The sequence below is a fragment of the Cynocephalus volans genome, chromosome 14 (assembly GCF_027409185.1).
Source record: "Cynocephalus volans isolate mCynVol1 chromosome 14, mCynVol1.pri, whole genome shotgun sequence".
Lineage (NCBI taxonomy): Eukaryota > Metazoa > Chordata > Mammalia > Dermoptera > Cynocephalidae > Cynocephalus > Cynocephalus volans.
This window is the reverse complement of record NC_084473.1, coordinates 94,220,126-94,227,542: the sequence shown is the minus strand read 5'-3', so window position 1 is coordinate 94,227,542 and position 7,417 is coordinate 94,220,126. Positions and strand designations below refer to the sequence as shown.

Sequence of the window (7,417 nt, the reverse complement as noted above, 5' to 3'; positions counted from 1 at the left end):
TTTGGTTTTTGTTGTGTTTTTCTTTCTTTCTTTCTTCTTTTTGGTGGCTGGCTGGTACGGGGATCCAAACCCTTGACCTTGGTGTTAGAACACCGTGCTCTAACCAGCTGAGCTAACCAGCCAGCCTGACCTTGACAGTTTTAAGGAGTACTGGTCACGTATTTTATGGGATGTCCCTCAGTTGGGGTTTGTCTGATGTTTTTCTCATGGTTACGGGTTTGGGGACGAAGACCACAGAGGTAAAGGGCCATCCTCATGACACCATATCATGGTGTGTACTTTCACCAGGACTTTTCACTGTTGATGTCAATCTTGATCACCTGGCTAAGGTAGTATCTGTCAGGTTTCTCCACTGTAAACTTGGTGCATAGTAAGTACCCCAAAAATGTTGGCTATGCATTAGTACCCCCCCTTCCATGCTATACTCTTTGGAAGGAGGTCACTGTATGCAGCCCCACATGTCAGGAGTGGGGAGTTATGCTCTGCTTCCTTGAAGGCTGAGTATCTATATAAATTATTTGGAATTCTGCACAGGAGATTTGTCTCTTCTCCCCTATTTATTTGTTTATTTATTATTTATTATCAGTACGGACTTAGTGGATTTATTTTATGCTATGAGTTATAATCTAATACTACTTTATTTCATTACTCAGATTGTTGCAGTTTGGACCTTTGAAAACTCTTTCTCTTGGTTCCTGTGTCCCTCTGACATTCCCCTGTCACTGTGGGGTTTTGCTGTAGTTGCTTTCTAGCACTTTCTTGCTTTCTTACACTACAAGATGGTCTAGGCTCATTTCATCTATTTCCTGCCTCAGTCTTAGAACCAGCCATTTCTCCAAAGAGCCTTGGTTCCTTTCATTGAAGAATGGTATTAGAAACTAAGATCCAGGTGCTAGGTGTGCTCATTGCTACCAGGGCATAATTGCCTTTAGGCCCTCTCAGCTGATTTAATTTAATTCATTTAAATTTAAATAGCCAGGTGTGGCTAGTGGCTAACCTATTGAACAGCATGAGTCTTGAGTCACCACTCCGTGCCTGGCCTCATGCTATGAACTCATGAACGTCATGCTTTATCTCACTTAATTCTTACCTCAAGCCTGTATGGTATTTGTTGTGTAATAAGACTTGTGATGAAATTCACAATGTCATGTCATTTAGGTTATGAAATAGGGTCTATTGAAAATACTTTTAACCCAATGGTTGCAAGAGAAGGATGGTTACCAATTCCTCAGTCATGTCACAAACGGTGTGCCCAGGCAGGGTGCACATGCTCACACAGTGGGCTTGCGATTTACTGACACAGGGACATGCCCTCACCACCTTCCCACCATGATATTCTTCCCTTCTTAATTCTGAGAACAGCCAACCTTGCCAATGGAGACAGACAAGTTCAGTGCTAGGCAGTCTGGGTAAATAGACTAGATGTTTACAGAAATTTTCTGAGAAAGGAAGAATCTTAGCATCTGGAAAACTTGGAGCTTTTGGGTGTCTGAGGATTCGGCTAGCTTATTATCCAGGCCACCCAGACTGAATTTCTGGGGTTACTTTTGGACAATTTTAGTAAATTTTAAATTTTAGTTTAATATTAGTACACATTATATATAACAAATATTACTATTAATTTAATTTCATAATTTATAATTTAGCTCATTGCTAAAGTTAGTATTGCTATCTCTATTTTACAAGGAAGTAAACTGAGGTTGAGAGATTATATGGGTTGTAGAGGCTATCCAGTTAGGACAAGCCAGAATTCAAACCCAGTTATATCTGCTTCTACTCCATAAACTTTAATGATTTTAATAGATTTAACCTCTACTTCATCACTGTTTTGTAGCTAGTACAATGAGAATTATGATACTTACCTGTTAGGGTTGTGGTGATGATTAAATAAGATAATGCATGTAAAATACTGTAAATGGTGCTTGGTGCATAGTAGGTGTTGGGAAAATAAAATAGTTTAATCAGGCCCCCTCGCCTCAGGTCTGGTTGGGTGTGGTGCAACTCATTCTTTGTAAACAAATTGTGTGTGGGGGTGGAGTTAGTGCACATGTGCGCCAATGTATCTTTTTAGTTTTTTTGCTATTGTGTGTTCGAAAGTATGTGAAGCAGCGGCCCTGAACTGGTGGTCAGCAGAGAGCTCACATCTAAAAAGAGAGCATGTTTAATTTGCTGGCAGCTGCTCAGTTTTTCTTTGGACTTTGCCGATAGCAATGGAGTTTCTGAATTTCTCTATGGACTGCTTAGCTCTGAGGTGTGTGTATATAGAAATAAAGGCTACTCTTTCTTCAACCAAGGCTCCAAGGACCTTTTTTTGCTGTTACCTAGCTCGTAGGCCTGCATGTGAAGGGTTTGTGACCCAGTCTGGACAACGGGCTTGAGGGGTCTGTGAGCTCCAGACCCAGCCCTAGCTGTACAGTAAGCATCCCCAAAACATTGGCTATGCATTATTATTTTGTTTGTCACTATGCTTTGTAACTAGAACACTACCTTACAAGTAGTAGAGACTCAATGAATATGTACTGAATGAATGAATGTTTAATGAAAGCAGAGCATTCCTGCACATGAGATTTTAGGGTGAGGAAAAGTAGTAGCAAAGGAGAAATGTTTTTCTTTATTTTCTTTGACAATTCAAAGGAGCAGAAAAATAAGGATGGAATGTCTATTCGTTGCAAAGAATTTTCTAGTTGCCCAATGTCAGGTTGTGCATTTAACTATATTGGATGTGGCTCTTGCAATGTGGCAATGTGGTTGGTAGCAATGAAAGAAGTAGATAACGGAACTAAGAGGGAAATTGTCAAAAACTGTGAAGGGTCTGAGATTTCAACCCACTTGCAAGCTGACAAAATAGCCTGTTACAGTTTCATGAATGCTGAACAGAAACAAAAGACTTTATTATTGATAACATAGCAAGCAGCATGGTTATCAGCATGCTTACATCTGTTCCCTTTGCTTTCCAAAACCCATGGAAGTGGCAAGTATGAGCACAGATAGATGCCTACACATGCAGTGGGTTGCATTTCAGGAGCCCCGATCTATGCAAACCAGAAAGTTTTGTAATAGGCAGTAAGCATGCCTTGCCCTTTGTTCTGGAAGGAAACATTGTTTCCATCTTCCAAGACAATTCTCTGTACAAACACCCTTGATAAAGACAGGAACAACGGGAAGTTAGTATCTCTGCTCCCAAGATGTGCAGATATGCAAGAAACCCAGGAAGATGGTCTCCCAATCTTGCATTAGTCAGGATTCTCTCAGTTTCACAAGTGATAGAAATTCAACTCAAACTGATGTAAGTGAAATAAGGAAAACTATTTGCTTCGATTGTTTGGAGAATAATGAGATAGTTCCCAGACTCAAAGGATTAAGGTTAAAAACTATGAATCAAAGGTGCCAGGGATCTCTTCCTCTCTGTCATTCACTCCTATCATAGATACTATTCTCAACATGGCATCTCAGTTTTTCAAACCTAATGAAAAAATAAAACCTACCCTTTCCCCCAGCATGCATGTAGTCATATATTAATCCCAGGGAATGACTATGATTGTCTCAATTTGCATCATATGTGCATCCAATTGAACCAATTACTGGGTCAGGGGATTGGGTAGAGTTTCCTCTTTTTCTGCTCTCTGGAAGAGTTTGTGAAATACTGGCATTATTTCTCTATTGTATGTTTGATCATTCACCTGAGAATCTATTTGGTCCTAAAGCTTCCTTTGGGAAAGGTTTTTAATTATTTTATTTTTTAAAAAGTGACAGGACTATGCAGGCTTTCTGTTTCTTCTTATATTCATTTGGGTAAGTTGTATAATTTTTAGGAATTTTATCTAAATTTTCAAATTCATTGTCTTAAAGTTGATTATAATATCATCTTATGAACTTAGAAAATATCTGTTGGATTTATAGTGACATATTGTTTTTCATTCCTGATATTTTTACCTTCTTTTTTGTTGTTGATAAGTGTCACCCAGGGTTCATCAATTTTATTAGTCTTTAAAGAACCAAATTTTGGCTTCATTTATCCTATTGTATCTTTGTTTTCTATTTCTGCTCTTTGTTATTTTATTTTTCTACTTTCTTTAGGTTTGCTTTGCTATTTTTTTTAGCACATTCATTTTTAACCTTAATTCCCTCATAACATGGGTATTCAAGGCTATAAATTTCCCTTTAAGTATGCCTTTAGCTGCATCTCACACATGTTGATATGCCATATTTTTGTTATAATTCAGTTGTAAATATTTTATAATTTCCACTGTCATTTTTTTTTGACCCATGGATTATTTTAAAGTATATTTTATAATTTCCAAATGTATATAGATGTCCTAATTTTTATTTTTTATAATTGACTTCTAGCTATAATTGTTCTATTAGTCCATTTTAGTTGCTTACAACAAAATACTAGGAACTGGGTCATTTGTAAGAAAATGAAATTTATTGCTTACAGTTTCAGAGGCTGGGAAGTCCAAAGTCCAGGGAACACATCTGGTGAGGATCTTCTTTGGTAGTGGCTTTACAGCAATGCAGGGGTCTCACATGGCAGAAAATGGCTGAGCAGAAAAAAAGAGACTCTCACATGGTGTTCTTTTAAAGCCCTCAGAACCAAACCCCTGACCACCATTATTAATCCATTTACTATGGCATGGTTCTACAATCTAATTACCTCTTCAAGACTCCACCTTTCAATGACCATAATAGGATTTCCTACCCTCAACAGTTACAGAGGGAATTAAGCTTCTGATTAATGAACTTGGGGACACAGTTCAATTGATCCACAGGATTCCACCCCTGGCCCACAAAGTTCATGTAAATACATTTGTTCCATCCCCAAAGTCTTAATTTGTTTCAATTCAAAAAGTCCAAAGTCCAAAGTTCAAAGTCTTATCTGCAAAATAAAAACAAGTTATCTACTTCTAAGATAAAATGGTGAGACAAGCATAGGGTACATATTCCTGTTCCAAAAGGGAGAAATAGGCCAAAAGAAAGGGGTAACAGGTCCCACACAAGTCTGAAACCCAGCAGGGCAGGCATTAAATCTTACAGCTGGTGAACCATGTATCTTGATTCCATGTTCGATGTCCTCTGCACACTGGTATGAGGGCTGGGTCCCCAAGTCCTCAGGCAGCTCTGCCCCTGTGGATTTCCTGGTCTCAGGTTATACCTCATCTCTCTCAGGCTGGTGGTCCACTCTGGTAGTGCCACAGGTTGGGGTCTTCATGGCAGTCCTGCTCTCATGGCTCCACTAGGCATGAAATTGTTGGAGCTTTTCTGCTGCAACTCTGACCCCACATTTCCACTTGGCATTGTTCTAGTGAAGGCTGTCTGTGGTGAATCTGCCCCTGCAAAAGATCTCTTCCTGGGCTCTCAGGCTTTTCCATATATCCTTTGGAATTGGAGTAGAGGCTCCCAAGCCTTCACATCTCTGGCATTCTGTGAGCCTGCAGACCTAACACCACGTGGATGCCGCCAAGGCTTCTGGCTTGTATTTTCCAAAGCTGTGGATCCAGTCACATCTGGAGTCAATTTAGCTATGGCTGGAGGAGCCAAAGCAGCTGGAATGCTGGTGCTGGAAGCAACTTCCTGAGGTGGCCCTGGACAATGAGCCTGTGGAGGGTACCTCAGGCTTGTTTCCCAAGACCATCCTGTGTTGCTAGGCTTTTGCACCTGTAATGGAAGGGTTGGCCCCAGAGGCGTCTGCAATGCCTCAGGGCCTTTTTCCCCTTCTCTTGGTAATACCTTTCTTTTGTACTAATCTTCTTAGCACCATTGCATTTTTCTCCTGAAAATGGTCTCTGCTTCTCTACTACATGGCCTGGCTGCACATTTTCTAAATATTTACATTCTACTTCTTTTTAAATTATACATTCTGGATTTATGTCATGCCCTTTCTGCCATAACTCAGTGTAGGCTGTTGCAAGTAACCACGCAGCTTCCTGAATGTTTTGCTGCCTAGAAATTTCTTCTGCCAAATACCCTGGTTCAGCACCTTGAAGCTGCACATTCCGTAAAACTTTTGGGCTTGAACAGAATGCAGCCAAGTTCCTTGCCAGTTCATACCAAGGGTGATCTTTGCCCCAATTTTCAATAAGTCTTTTCTCATTTACATCTGATATCTCCTCTGAATGGCCTTTACTGTCCATATTTCTGTCAGCATTCTGCTCACCACCATTTAACTAATCTCTAAAACATTTTAAACTCTCCCCACCAGCAGCTAGGCTTTTCCTAGCCTCTTCCTCCAAATTCTTCCAGCCTCTCCTCAATACCCAGTTCCAAAGCTTTTTCTGCATTTTCAAGTATTTGTTATAAACACCCCACTTCTCTGGTACCAATTTTCTGTATTAGTCTGTTTCTGTTGCTTATAACAAAATACCTGGAACTGGGTACTTGGTAAGAAAATGAAATGTATTGCCTACAGTTTTGGAGGCTGGGAAGTCCAAAGTCCAGGGAACACATCTGGTGAGGGTCTTCTTTGGTAGTGTCTTTATGACAATGCAGGGGTCTCACATGACAGAAAATTGCAAAGCAGAGAGAGACTTTCACATGCTGTCCTTTTAAAGTCCTCAGAACCACTCCCCTGACCACCATTTTTAATCCATTCATTATGGCATGGTTTTACAATCTAATCACCTCTTCAAGACCCCACCTTTCAATGACCATAATAGGATTTCCCACCCTCAACAGTTACAGTGGGAATTAAGCTTCTAATATCTGAACTTTTGGGGACACATTTCAATCAGTCCACAGCACTAGCTTGATTGCACTGTGGTCAGAGAACATATTTATTTTTTCTAATTGAGTATTTTTCTTATTACGTTTTCTTCTCTTAGGCTTGGTGTGCCTTTCTGGGTTTACATCTTAATCAGATCTTGGCCCTATAAGACTTTACTGCCGTGTTATTCTTTCTGATACCTACGGACCAGAGAAAGTCCTGCAAAATCCTTGAAGAAACAGGTATAAGAGTGTTCACATGGTTTGTTGCAGCAAAAGAGTTGTAAAGAACCCAGTTTGTTAACAGGAGAAGAGACAAATAAATATTCTGTTATTCACAGAAATGAAATTTATACAGCAGCTAAAATGAATGAACCACTTGCATGAAGTGAGGAGAGTCCTAAAATCATGATGTTGAGAGAAATGAGCAAGACGGTTTTATTGCAAGATCACATTTGTATAAGTTGGGCACCTTGGTGAGAATCAATATCAGATTTAGGACAGCAGTGATTCTTGAGGGGAGAAAGACTGATGCAAACCAGGAAGGCTACAGAGGGGTTTCACTGTCTTGGTAATTTTTTTTTCTCAAAGTGTTCGCAGGTACATTGGATATTAATTATGTAAAAAATAATAATTTGAATAATACATATTCCCATTCCCATATATATGTGAGCGAAGTTGAAGTAAATTCTTTAAAGTTAATAATAAAAATAATAAT

The 7,417-nt window shown here is 39.5% G+C and overlaps 1 long non-coding RNA gene across 1 annotated transcript in view; it reads right to left on the bottom strand.

Moving 5' to 3' along the window:
- Positions 1-4,462: 4,462 nt before the first annotated feature.
- Positions 4,463-7,417, bottom strand: part of LOC134363154 (uncharacterized) — a 32,237-nt gene continuing 29,282 nt past the window's right edge. The window contains exon 4 of the long non-coding RNA XR_010021688.1: positions 4,463-4,541. This is a non-coding gene — a long non-coding RNA (uncharacterized LOC134363154). The remainder of the gene's footprint in view (positions 4,542-7,417) is intronic.